The 14,345-nt window shown below is 35.5% G+C and overlaps 1 protein-coding gene across 6 annotated transcripts in view; it reads right to left on the bottom strand.

Moving 5' to 3' along the window:
- LOC127438736 (uncharacterized) overlaps positions 1–14,345 on the bottom strand; it is an 80,583-nt gene that overhangs the window by 46,731 nt on the left and 19,507 nt on the right. The gene's annotated exons all lie outside the window — the stretch shown is intronic.

Genomic DNA, 14,345 nt, shown 5'->3' on the forward strand with positions numbered 1-14,345 from the left:
AATACATTGACATTCACTTCAAACAAGAAAGTATTTTTATCTTGTTTACGAGTAAAATATTGAAACATTCTTAAATTAATATTCTAGAATATTGTTAAGCTCAATTGACAGCATTTGTACCATAATGCTGATTACCAGAAAAGATTTATTCTGACTTGTTCCTCCTTTCGCCTGTCAATCAACTCGAGAACACACATTAGCTATACATATATACATATATACATATTAGCAGTTTTTTTGTGTAATTTGAGGTAAAGAAGTACAATTTATGATGCCAGTGTTGTCAGATTTCAGTGAGGATTTGAAATATGTTAATTGATTGTAATATTGACAAACAGTTTTGGAGATTTCGGTCTTTCCCCATTCAAGTAGATAGGAGCTGCATGCTGTTTGTTTACATAGAAAATAGTTGCCTGGGAGTGTTCCAAAGATGGCCACAAAGTGAACTGACTTGCCTAAAAGACTTTGTTATCATTTAAGCTGTAAAGTTGTTTAAATGGTAAATTGTACAGTTGTTTAAGTGTTTACGGTGTTATGTCGTCATGGAAACGATCTTGTAAAATTGGATATAACTTGGCATAAAAAAGGTTTGTAAGTGATTTTAGCATGCATACTGTTTACGTCTTGTTGCTATACTTTTGAAACATTGAGTATTTTAACGTTTACAGATTGACCCCACTGACTTCCATTGTAATTGCCTATTTATTTTTTTTAAAGAAAAGGATGGATGAGTAGGACTTATCATTTGTGGTAATCAATAGTATGCCACAAATGATGTAGATTGAGCTTAACTTGTATTGCACCCGGAACATTCCTTTAACACAAGATAAATGTACTTGAGAAGCAAAACTACATATTATATTTTGTCTTGTTTTCAGAGAAATTTAAGATGATATACTGTACGGTAGACCAATGACAGTAAGATGGTGTTTAGTGAAGTTTTCCTTAAAAGTTTGGACAGGCAAGCTGTTTTGAGCCACCACAACAAACTCAAAAACACCACATTTTTGGCAACCCATTCTTTGTTTGTTTTCACTAGAAGTATTTAGGTGCCGCAGAACATCTTAACAAAACCCTGGCAATCACCCACAGCATCCTAGCATTGTGACAGCAAGTTTTACGTTGGCAAAAACTATAAAATCTTCAAATTTCAAAAGGTCACAACTTTAAGAATTGGTTGGCAGAGCTTATGGCAGGATATGATGAATAATCCGAATTGCAGAAAATTATCTATTGAAAATAGGTCCAGTTTAATCTGACTTTTATTTTTGTTGTTTCCAAGCCACAGTGGGTCCTAAACAGACTCTTTTCAGTCCTGTATTGATATTGACTCTAGAGTCCTTGGACATGGGTTAGCATTGCCGACTTATTTTTGTTACAGTTTTGACCACCTCTGCACAAAGCTCGAGATGGCCTTTGCCTTCTGATTACAGTCTCCTCTGCAGTTCACTAGCACCTCAAAGCCCTGCCAGGTAAAATTGCTGACTCCCCCTGGCCCCCCTATTGTAATATCAAGCTCTGTATCCCAGCCTGGCTGCACCTCTCGTCAGCTCATTCTTTACCCAAATGACAGTGTTTTTGGCCCAGTAATGGCTCTCATTTTATCAGTGCCCAGCGGTAGCCTCACTTTTCACCAGTCTGGATGACTACAGCAGATCTTCTTCTCAGTCAAGCTCTAAAAAGCCCCTCGCACCCCCTACAAACAAATGCATCATCTACATCATCTCGCCCCTAACCCAAACACAAGCATTGACACAGAATCATCTATTAAACTGACAACACCACCACTCATACATACGCTTAGACATCTTTGACTAGTAAACACTACCGAAACAGACAAAGACTGAAGTTTCATCACTTGGTCTTGATTAGTTTAGTCTTTCAATGGTGTTTTATAATTATTCCAAACAAAAAATTTAGATTTATAATGTGCTTGTATTTGATTTGTACCTTTTTGCTGATGGATTGTTAACATATTATGTTAAATGGTCCTGAGAGTGCTACAGCCTTATTGCTGCCTAAGAGCATGATCACATTATCCAAAATATTTAATTATAATTTGGACTGTCAATAGATAAAAAAATAACTAAATAAAATAATTAAACAAAATAGGATTAATTACTGACATTAATCATAATTAATCACATACATCAAAATTTGCAAATAAAGACCCCTCAAATAAATATAATTCAATAGATAATAATTAATTTTAAATATGAATTATTTCTAATAAATATAATCATTCAGATAATTCAAATGTATTGCATTATTGTGGCAGACGAGTAAAGCAATGAGTAGATGTCATTGAACATAAGCTTGTTACAGCAATCCATTTGTAACTCAGTTCATCAATCTGTCCAAAGTAGACTTTATCTGAGGGCTTTTGTAAGGACGCGTCTAAGTACACGTGACAGACGGAAGCTTTTAGAGCATTTCAATTTGGTTGCATCATATCCTAAACATATTGTTTAGGATGATATATCAAGTTAAACATAATTTGAAATAAAAACACATCACTCAAGACTTTGGCATTTTGAATTGTGATCTGTTCAGCTTTGTTTGAATGCAAGGCCCACGTTCTCATCTTGTGCTGTCTGCTGTTGATAAGTGTGGTTTGTTGCCTGTACAGCTCAAGTTTCGCTTACTGCCCCCTGCTGACAGGGAGTCACAAAAATATGAAGGTGGTTCTTAAAGCTTGAATTGCTCTGATGGTAGGAATATTCCTTATTATGGTTCATTTTTTCTAACACTTTAATTTTTATATAATTAATTGCACTGAATCTGTGGCACAGATATCATGTACCAATAATCATATTCATCATACTTAACTGGATATTAAATAATAGGATGATTATAATTGAATAGTGATTCTACGATATCACAATTTTTTTTAGGAGAAATTCAACTCTTTCAATCTTATTCTTTGACCAATAACTCAAAAATGTATGCTGTCCATCACACATTTCATAAAGGTCCCATTTACTTTCCTCAAATGTGGGAAAACCTCGACCTGTTGGATATTCCCCAGAAGTCTGGCATGACATGAATCAGATCCATACATCTTGATTTGGGTGACAGTCACAGCCTTTGTGAATTGAAAAGCTCAATGGTTTCTATTCCCTTTTGTTGCAGCTAAATTAAACAACTGTTGTTGACCCTCATTATAAGGCAACATACAGCTAGTGTGCTGCGGCTGTACCCTGGGGATACATCATCCTGACCAGCCTCCCTAGAGAGAACACAGAGGAATCCCTTTAATCCTACAACATACGTAATCACTAAAATTTTGAATGCAAACAGATGTGTATCAATTCCCATACCAAATTAAAATTATTCTGTCTCAAAAATGGGAAATTCTGCATAATTTTTTTAACCCCAAGTCTCATCAGTTTAGACTATACAAGTATAACGAAGAAAGTGCACACATTACATGTTACAATGGATTGATTTTATAGACAATTCACAGATTACATAATTGTTTGTTACATTATAAATATACTGTATTTATAAGTACTAAGTACTTGATTTGTCATTGCACACAATATATAATAAACTATGTGAGATGTTTACCCTTTGTTAATTTTATAATTGTAATTATTTATATTTGCATGTACAGCTGATATTGAAAAATCTGCAGATATTGCTTTTAACTCTTTTAAATCCCTTTGATTTAAGTTATAAGAAAATCTATATTTTAATGTTTGTTACATTGTAATTATATATACGTAACTACTGAGTAAAAACTATAAACAACTTCATTATATGTAGTTGTGCTTTATATAGGATCAGCTGTGTCAAAAGTTTACCCTTGTTTGGTGTCATTATTTTAATTACATTTATATGTATTTTGGACATTGTAATATAAATTTATGCATATTTTATGCACCTTTTAAAATTCCTTTCAATTTATTTATAACAAAATCCATCCTTTACATTAGTGTGTATTACACTGTAATTACTATGTTATGTAGTTGTACTATGTACAGTATATAATTAACTATGTAAGAAATGTACCTTTTGTTAGTGTTATTTTTGTAACGATATATATTTGTGTGCATTATGGACATTATATTGTAAAATTCTTCAGATATTGATTTTACCCCTTATAAAATCCCTTTGCTTTTTTATAAGAAAACCCTACTTTACATTAGTGTTTATTACATTGTAATTATATACAAAAGTGCTGAGTTATTACTATGAACAACTATATGTAGTTTTACATATAATTAACCATGTAATATTTAGCCTTTGTTAGTATTATTATTGTAATTATTAATATTTACATATAACTTTATTCATTTAAAAAGCACTTATGTCCATAACAAACAATTTGTCATAAGAAGTCAACAATATCTCCAGTATTGCACTGACAGAGTACTTATAGAAGCTATTGCAGAAGAGACAAAAACCCTTTTGTTATTAAGCCCCCGTTATTAAAACCCCGTTTTTGTAGGAAAAGCCATACTTTACATTATTATTTTTAATTGTATTTACATTGTAATTATCTAAGTACTGAGTAATAACTAATGAACAACATGTCTTTAAGATGTAAATAATTATGTTGTTTCACATAAATGCACTTTCTACTGTAAATACATTTTGTTAGTGTTATTACTATTATTATTATAAATTGACTATAAAACATGTAACATGGGTATTATAGTGTAACATTTCTAACAATTGTTAACAAAAACTAAGCAACTCTATCAAATATCTCTGTCAACTGTCGTGTGACTAAAACAAAAACGAACACAAGATATCCCAGCACTTCACTTTAGAAGTGTGGCGATCTCAGATTCCAATCCAACATTCTTTGAATAAAGGTATTGTTGTTCAATTAACTGCTTATATGATTTTCTCTATAATCCTATTTCTCTGCATCCTCGGTTGATCAGGAACAGTGTGCAGTGCTGGACGAGCTGCATTCCTGTGGCGCTCTCTGATATGCAGCGTTTGGCTGTGACACTGAAGCTCAGATCAGGTCTTAACACTTTATTGTGTTCAGTTGAAGCAGATCTGCTCTATTATATCAACAGCAGTGGCTTCCCAGCATTCACAGCAGGAAACTGAACACAGGCCAGACAGGGTAATAGTCCACAATTTCATATTTATCTAAGTTTCTGTTTTATTTAAAATTGGACAGTATTCAAAAAAAAATATTTTATGTATATACAGTATACACACACACACACACACACACACACACACACATTCTGTATAAATACTGTATGTTTGTATATACAATTGAATGATTGCAATTAAGATTCACAAAATTGCTTAGTTATTTTAAACATTGTTTACTCAAAATTCATTAAAGAGATCAAAAGCAGAAAATGTTTCTTATCCATTAACAAGCTTGCCTGTAGATTTTTGAAAGGACAAAACCCCCTTTTGTTAATCAGCCATGCCGGCATGAATATCGATCAATAATTTCAAAGTGGTCAAAAGCAGAATTATTAATTGGTCGGGCCTATACTATACCAGTATATAACTACTATGGAGTTTCATTTCACTCAGTATTAAAGCCCTTGGTTTAACAGTTATCTGCCATAAACCATCAAGTAGACACAATAATCCTCAGATGCAGATCACCTAAAACAACTTAAAAATATATTAATGGAACATGCCAAAATACTGTCTATTACTAATATAAAGTTGCATTTAATTCAGTAATATTAATTATAATACATTTCTTGTTTTAACAGCTATCTGTCACAAATCATTAAGCCAACATGATTATCGGCCAATACCAATATCCTCAAACATACAAAAATAAATTTAAAAATCTAATAATTGACCTTGCTAATATATTATCTTTCAATACTACAGTTTCATTTAATTTAGTAATATTACATTAATAGAATTAAAGTCTGTTCTTTAACAGCTATCTGCCATGAACCATCAACCGACATGATTATCAGCCAACCAATATCCTCAAACATTAATATATATATATATATATATATATATATATATATATATATATATATATATATACACACACACACACACACACTGATCAGCCACAACATTAAAACAACCTGCCGGCATGAGGTCCCCCCAAAACAGCGCCAACCTGCATCTGTAATGATGATATTCAGATACCTGATGATATTCTTCTCAACACAATTGAACAGAGCGGTTATCTGAGTTACCGTAGACTTTGTCAGTTCAAACCAGTCTGGCCATTCTCTGTTGACCTCTCTCATCAACAAGGCATTTCTTTTTTTTTTTTTGGTTTTTGTCACCATTCAGAGTAAATTCTAGAGACTGTTGTGATTGAAAATCCCAGGAGATCAGCAGTTACAGAAATACTCAAACCAGCCCATCTGGCACCAACAATCATCTATGCGATTATCTAATCAGCCAATCGTGTGGCAGCAGTGCAGTGCATAAAATCATGCAAATGTGGGTCAGGAGCTTCAGTTAATGTTCACATCAACCATCACAATGGTGAAAAAATGTGATCTCAGTGATTTGGACCGTGGCATGATTGTTGGTGCCCAGGGTTGGGAAGTAACGGAATACATGTAACGGGATTACTTATTTAAAATGCAAAATATAAGTAAGTGTATTCCTCTACAGTTACATTTTAAATCATTGGTAATTAGAATACAGTTACATTCAAAAAGTATTTTGATTACCGAAGAGATTACTTTGCATTTTATTGTCATTTGTTTCATTTAATATTTAGTCCTTTCAGATGGAAAACATTTATACTTATAAATGATGCGATCCAAAGTGCATTTGAACAGCAGTGAAACACTTTCTTATGATGTGTTACATTCATACGAGCAGACAGAGAAGTAAGTTTGAAGTAAGTTTGGAGCAGAAGAAACAGAAATAAACCTTGTGTAAATTGTCAGCTTTACGCTAAGCTAAAATGCTATTTCTAGCCATTTAACATGCACATGTTACCAGACACGATCATATTCTTTTATCAAGAAAATTCATGTTGGATCATAATGTATTTTTTTCTAGTAAGACCTTTGATATTAGGGCAAAAATCATATACTCGATAATAATTTTTGTATTGTTTTCCTGTAAAAATATCTAAAAATCCTTAAAACAAGATAAATTTGATTTATCTTGTTTTAGAAACAACACTGAATAAGATATTTAGGTTTTTCTGAGAATGTATTTTTAACGTGTATTTTGTCTTACTGTACTGGCAGAAAAAATCAACCAGTGCTGAAGAAGTAATCCAAAGTATTTAGAATACATTACTGACCTTGAGTAATCTAACAGAATACATTACAAATTACATTTTACAGCATGTATTCTGTAATCTGTTGTGGAATACATTTCAAAAGTAACCCTCCCAACCCTGTTGGTGCCAGACAGGCTGGTTTGAGTATTTCTGTAACTGAGTATTTTAGTATTTCTGTAGTTGATGAGAGAGGTCAACAGAGAATGGTCAGACTGGTTAGAACTGACAAAGTCTACGGTAACTCAGATAACCGCTCTGTACAATTGGGTTGGTGCTGTTTTGGTGGCACGAGGGGGAGGGGGACCTACACAGTATTAGGCAAGTGGTTTTAATGTTGCGGCTGATCGGTGTATATATATATATATATATATATATATATATATATATATATATATATATATATATATATATATATATATATATATATATACATGCGCACACACACACACACACACACACACACACACACACCGATCAGTTCTTTAACAGCTATCAACTAATTTAGCAATCTCAGTTCAACAAGGAAAGAAAGGACATGATAAGATTGCAAAAGTGGTGGAAAATAAAGAAGTTTAGTCTAGAACAGCACCATGCCAAAACTGAAGCAGGGAGACACAGATGAGCATTCAATAATAAACACTCCTGGCCACAGTGCTATTGTTCGTGCAGTACGGCCAACAGGAAGTGATTTGTGATTACAAAAAAGACATTGTTAATGAAAAAAAGTGTCTATAACATTGAAGTTATCAGCTGAACACTTATCAGGGCCTGTCAAGGCATTTCAGTGAAAAAATAATAAAATAATATATAAAATAATTTTATATATACTGTATATATATTGGGATATCTTCCATGTAGAGAAATTTAATTTAAAATAATCCTCCTTTCAGTCAAAGCAAAACATAAATCGAAAAACTGTTTTTTTTTTTTTCTCTTGTAAAACCAATAAACATAATATTTAAGAAAGTATTTTATTTCACTAGCTTTAGGAGAATTATTATGTTCGTTCTGAAGTTGTCAAAAGAAACATTCTGAAGTTTCCTTAAAACATAAACGTCATTCCTGTGATCAAAGTGACTGAATTACACAATTAAGATGATCAGAATCTTCAATGAGATTAAGAAGAATAAAACAACAAACAAATATAAACAGAAAGGAGCTTAATATTAAATTAAAGCCAACTGAACACTCATCATGTTATGATTACATACAAAAATAAATGAAAGAAAATGCAACATAAAACCTGGCCTATATTTTCCAATTTACTTCAAAATTGCAAACCATTTGGCTGTTCTAATCACAACGTTAAAACATATTTTATGCTTATCAAGAATCTAGTATTGCGGTGTTTTTGACATATTCATTATTTCAGGCATTATTTATAAATAAACCAACACAATGTTCTTAAAAAACAAACTCATATATTAAACTTCACCTAGTGTGTGTTTTGGACTACTCCAGCCGCTTGGAGCCGTATTTTATTCCACTTGTGATCTAACAGTCACATGTGCTCTTATCCTGATTTAATGTCTACCTTTAAAACCAGGCATCTAAACAGAGCACGGTGATGCTTTATGGACCACACCGCTTGCAAAAACATAAAAGATGGTGCATTTACTGTCCGCCAGGCTTACCATCACTGTACTACATTAACATCTCTTCCCTTTTCAGAGATGTTGCTTCCTTGCACGGCCGACAACTTGCTCTTTTGTTACCTTCACTCACTTAGAGTGCATGTAATGGCTGAAATGGATAATGAAGAGGCAGGGGAGGTGAAAACACACATGCACAAAGGGAGATCTCAGAAAAGGACCCCTGCCATGTGCTACTCTGCCGCTCAGAGCCGAAGGGCAGGAGGCAGCATCTTTAGGGTGTACCCAAGCAGCACTAAACTCCAGTGTCTGTGGGCAATCAGGGACATTTTTTACAGCTGCTGGGGGTCCAGCATCCCTGCCTTTACACTACAGTGGAAACCCTTTGTACTAATTGCTAGATTGTACCAGATTTTCTAGTTCAGTTCAACCCTATAATTGACTGACAATGATGGGTATGGGGTGGGGTGGGGGTGGGGGGGGGGTTCAGATGCAAGGCGGTGAAGCACAGATTAGAAGGACGAGCAGGTAGCATATAGAGAGTGAGGGGGCAGTATTGGGGTAGGTAAGGTGGTGGTCTGCAAACCCCATAGTGTCCTGCAATTCTTGAAATATGCAGTTCTTTCATGCATGGCTAAAAAAACAACAAATATTGGTACAACAATAGTACAATGCGTTAGATCTTCTCCACTTCTACAGCAGTGTTCCTGTACCTTGACTGGTAGAGCATGGTGCTAGCAACACCAAAGTCATGGGTTTGATACACAGCGAACCCATGCACAATAATTAATTTATACCTTGAAATCACTTTGGATTAAAGGGTAGTTGACACAAATTACTTATGTGAAGTTGGCATGTCCTGTAATGTGATACTATATTCTATCTAAAATAATGTTAAACTGCATTTTGCTAATTCTTCATTATGTATGCAACTTTACCTCAATGTGACTGCATGGGATATTTGTAATTTTAAGAATACATATGTCACACTGGAGGACCATTTAATATGAACTAGTGAAGGCATAAAGTTGAACAGTCTCAAAACCTTGAAAAACTTCATAGACATGCTATGCATAAAACACCTATAAATGTAAATATAATAATCAACACATGCATCACATGCAATTCTCCAAAAACAAACACCAAGATCTTCTCAACTCCATGGCCAACTCAAACTGCATCCAAAGAAAGACTATGTATTTAACCTAATCGAGGAAACCCAGCAATAAATAGAAATCAAAATTAATTATATTACAGAGGTCAATGTGAAAAACTGCAACATCTGTAGCATAACTCAAGGTAACACTTCCCTGAAACCAGCACTGCCCACCCCCATAAGATGTATCTCTCTTGCGTTGCATCCTTTAATCCTTAAGGCACACCAACGAGCACACAAAAGCCACACAAGAGCATCCAAATATATACTCAGCATTCCTTTTAATTAACACACATCTTTTCAACAAGAGAGGTAATGTTAGTCTGTGGCAGAGGGCATGCAAGGCACCTGCAAATCAAGGAGCTATAAAGGTACCAGCATGGATCTGTGTATTTACAGGTGTTCACACCTCGCACACCGCTGTGGATTCACAGACAGAACACTCATAAGAGCCATTTGCAAGGGTCACATGTCCATAATGCTGCCTAGACTTGTTGCATCTCAGATGGCAAAGTTATATGCAATCTGTCTCCAAATCAAAACAACCAGCATGCTCCTTTTGGCAGCTTCTCACACGCCATCCCACATACACAGGCTGACACACATACATATACACGCTAGCATACACACCTGAGTGCAAAGTTTCTTAACTAGGCCAAACATATGCCATAAGATAAAAATAACTACTGACACCAATTTCTGAGATTGCAACTGAGTCAGCTTACCTTCTCTCTTAGCTTTCGCCTGACTGCCTTTCCAGGCAGGCCCTAGACCCTTAGATATCCAGCATTTCCTTTCGGCAGGGTCTACAGGGCACCTGCTTGTGGACGAAAGCAGAGCCGAGTCGAGACCCAGCGTGTCTTCTCTCTGACTGTGTCTGTCTCTTTGTAAGGGGATCTAGGAATGTACTGGCTATAGACTTTTGTCCAAGCTGTAAGTCTTTTTTTAGTGAAGCAAGATTAGTTCATACAAAACTCAACAATACAGCACTGAAACCCATTGTTGATATTCAACATTTTTCACATAGCGGAACAGAATAGACAATATGGTAGCTAGGAAACCACGGGCTGGATCACAAGCTGATAATATCTTGTGCTTTTCCGTGGCCTGTAATCCTTTTCATTCAGCCACAAACGAAGCTAGACGTAAACCAAAATCAATATCGGTGGAAGTGGATGAGAAGTGTGTTGTGAGGGGGTGGATGGTGGGTTATGGGGGGGCAGGATGTTTTCACATCTTCGTAGACTACACAATAAACATTCTTTATTCCACACAGTCTTCTCTGGAGGGAGGGACTGAAATAGACACCAGAAATCCATAGCTCCACAACTGAATCCTGAATAGATGTCGGAAAGTTCAGAGGTTTCCTCGCAATCCCTTTAGACAATCCAATTGTAAAATACACAACTGAATAATCTATACCTCAGCATGAACATAAAAATCCACAATTTTTCTAAATGTCTTCAAGAGACTTTACAAAGTTGCTTACAAACAAAACAACCACAGGAGGCTCGTTGGAATTGAATTTACAAATAACATCTCAAGAAGGAAAAAAAAAATTTGCTCTAATAATGTAGCAAGACATTTAACCACAAAGATGGTCAACAAAAAATACAGTTCTCCTCTTACATGATTAAAAAGACTCCCTTGGTTGGTAAGTTTTAACAATTTCATTAGGGACTCTAACAGAGTTAAAGTCTTACCAAGTCTGCACCTGCAATCCTGATCCGCTCTCTTAACCTATCCAGCAGCCACATTTTCCCTCACACTCCAAGTCCTCTAGGTAATCAAAGAGGGGGAATTGTTCAAGCCCTTCCTTTTCATCACTTTGGCAATTGACCAATTGACAACTGATTGATGGTTATCCTTTCATACCTACAAAGGCGGAAATTACCATCACTGAAGCGACGTACTGTAAAAGCCTCAAGAGTAAATTACTTGTTGCTAAAATTCCCCTTTACTCAGCTCTACACAATGGCAAGCAAACAAAAAAAGTTTCGTTTTTGCCACTTCTGTGGCACTGTAGATTTGGCCTTCCCTGCCAAGAGCAGAAAGAACTTGACAGCTTTTTTAAATGGTGCAGCACAAAGGATCTTGAATGAGGGATGGTGCCTGGGCAGGACTGCCATTCTCCAACACAGCCACCATTATTTGCATTGAAAACAGAAAGGCTTGAGAAGAACAGATAAGTCGTATCTGAATATGAGCCGGGACACTCCAACTAACCATGGAAGGGGGATTCTTCCAGTTCCAGAGCTTCTGGACAGATTGCAATTCATTCCAAATAAACAATCAGTGTAAATACAAGAGGGAGTATTGGCCATTGGTGTACCGGTATAAAAAAAACAATTTTTAAGTTAAATGCAAAATGCTAATTGGATGACAGCTTTTTGAATATATTCCACTTCAAGGACTTGAGGTTCCTGTAAGCACACACAAATGTAAAGATTCATTTGTATGAATCTTCACACTCACAAAATAACCAATCACACAAAAAAATCAGTTGAGGCCTTCCTCCTCAAATGTGGCAAGTGTTTTTTTATTCCTCCTTTTTCCTAAGCCTGCTTTACTGAAAGGCCTGAGAAAGCAAGAATAGAAAGGGAGGGGATGTCTAGGGCCTGTGTGTCTGCCCAGAGAACTCAGCTGCCAACAAGAGCCAGTGCCTTCTATGGATATTGGAACAATACAAAAAGAAAACCCTTTTCAAGGCCTTTCAATCGCAGCAGATGGGACCCAACCAAGAAGGCATCAACTTTGGGAAAGTGTAGTCTATTCACTAACGGCAGTGTAAGTGGGGCTTCTATGCCCACCATCCAATATATAAGCGCATTAATGAAACACAGGAGCTAATGTGGCCAACATATTTAAAGCCTCTCAATGCCATCTCAAAGTGACCTACACGTCTTGATGGAGAGCAGAGCTTCAACTCAAGGAAAATACTTTCTCAAGTCTTGGTCAACTACCCCATCTCCTCTACCTCCCTTCAAACCCAATGAAAGCCAGATTGGAAATGTCACTGTTAACAATATGCAATGAGTTGCTTGTAAATTAGAAATATTCTGAATATTAAAATCACAATTGAACGTTAATTTTTTTGTTTTGTTTTTTGTTTCACCAACAGCCAACCACTTGCTCTGGTTTCAGATTTGATCTTTAATGGCAAGGTGTGTAAATTCTGCACCACCAAACGGAATTGCAATAAAAAAATTCAATAAAAATAATAATAAAAAAGTTTAAAAAAAGATTTCCTAAACATTCCCTCACCTGGCATTGGTCAGAAAAACATGTAGTCCAATTTCAAACTCACACCAATGTTTGAGCCAATGTTGCTTTGTCGGGATGCTCAAACAAACAGATCAATTGTTTGATAGCATCACAAAGAATGGCCTAATAATGTCTTACTTATAGTTGTCTCTGTATATTTAGCTGGGATTGCCGAAAGTATTTTAACTTCCAAAAATTGCACACTTCACCTTCCACAAAAGAAAAAACCCAATGAAGGCCAATAAAATCTAACCGAACATCCGAGGAACACGTGATGATATTCAGATGGGGTAATCTGCATTTCCACCGAAACATCTTTGATTTGTTTTATCTTCTGCACTCAAGGATGATATGTTTTTTCCATGTTTTATTAATGAATCTCAGTGGGGAACACTCAAATGGATATCAACAACTGGATAAGAGTGAAGGAGACACCAGCGGTGTTGACACAAACCCCATGCTGACTGCCACCTCTCGTCTGCCAATCTGTGCTCTTTAATTGTTCATTTGCTCAATGAATACATAAATAGGTCTCAGGATCTGGTCATGGTAATGATGCTATTTTTAGATTCAAATTGGTGCTTCACATTTCCATGGAAATCTTCTACCACTTTTCCACCTTTTTTCATTTCTGTTCATGCATATGTGCTCTAGCTTAGCGATTCTCAACTGGTGGGTTGCGACCCAAAAATTCATTGCAGGTCTGTTCTTATAGGGTCGCAAATAGCAAAAACTATGCCAAATCCAAACAAATATAATGCAACAACCATATAATCATACATAGTTAAGAAACAAAAAGAAATCAGTCTATCAGCTAAAAGGGAGGAGAAAACGCATGCAACATCTTTTAATCTAGGTGTCAAAGGATGTGCGTCAAACTGTTTTTCTATTTTGGTGCAAAGTCACCCATTACTTTGTAGTTGGAAGTGAAATTGGGCAGATGCCAACATGGACAGTTTGTGTGGCATTCCCTAAACACAGTTTGTATTGCAGTTTGTTTTGTGCAGTGAATTATTAGCTGCTGAGAGCATGAAACCATTGATATTCAAGAAACTTTCAGAAATTAAAGACCAGCCAGTTCAATTTTTCAAAAGAAAGCAATGCAATCCATAAATCACACTTC

Source organism: Myxocyprinus asiaticus, chromosome 50 (genome assembly GCF_019703515.2).
Source record: "Myxocyprinus asiaticus isolate MX2 ecotype Aquarium Trade chromosome 50, UBuf_Myxa_2, whole genome shotgun sequence".
In the NCBI taxonomy this organism is placed as follows: domain Eukaryota; kingdom Metazoa; phylum Chordata; class Actinopteri; order Cypriniformes; family Catostomidae; genus Myxocyprinus; species Myxocyprinus asiaticus.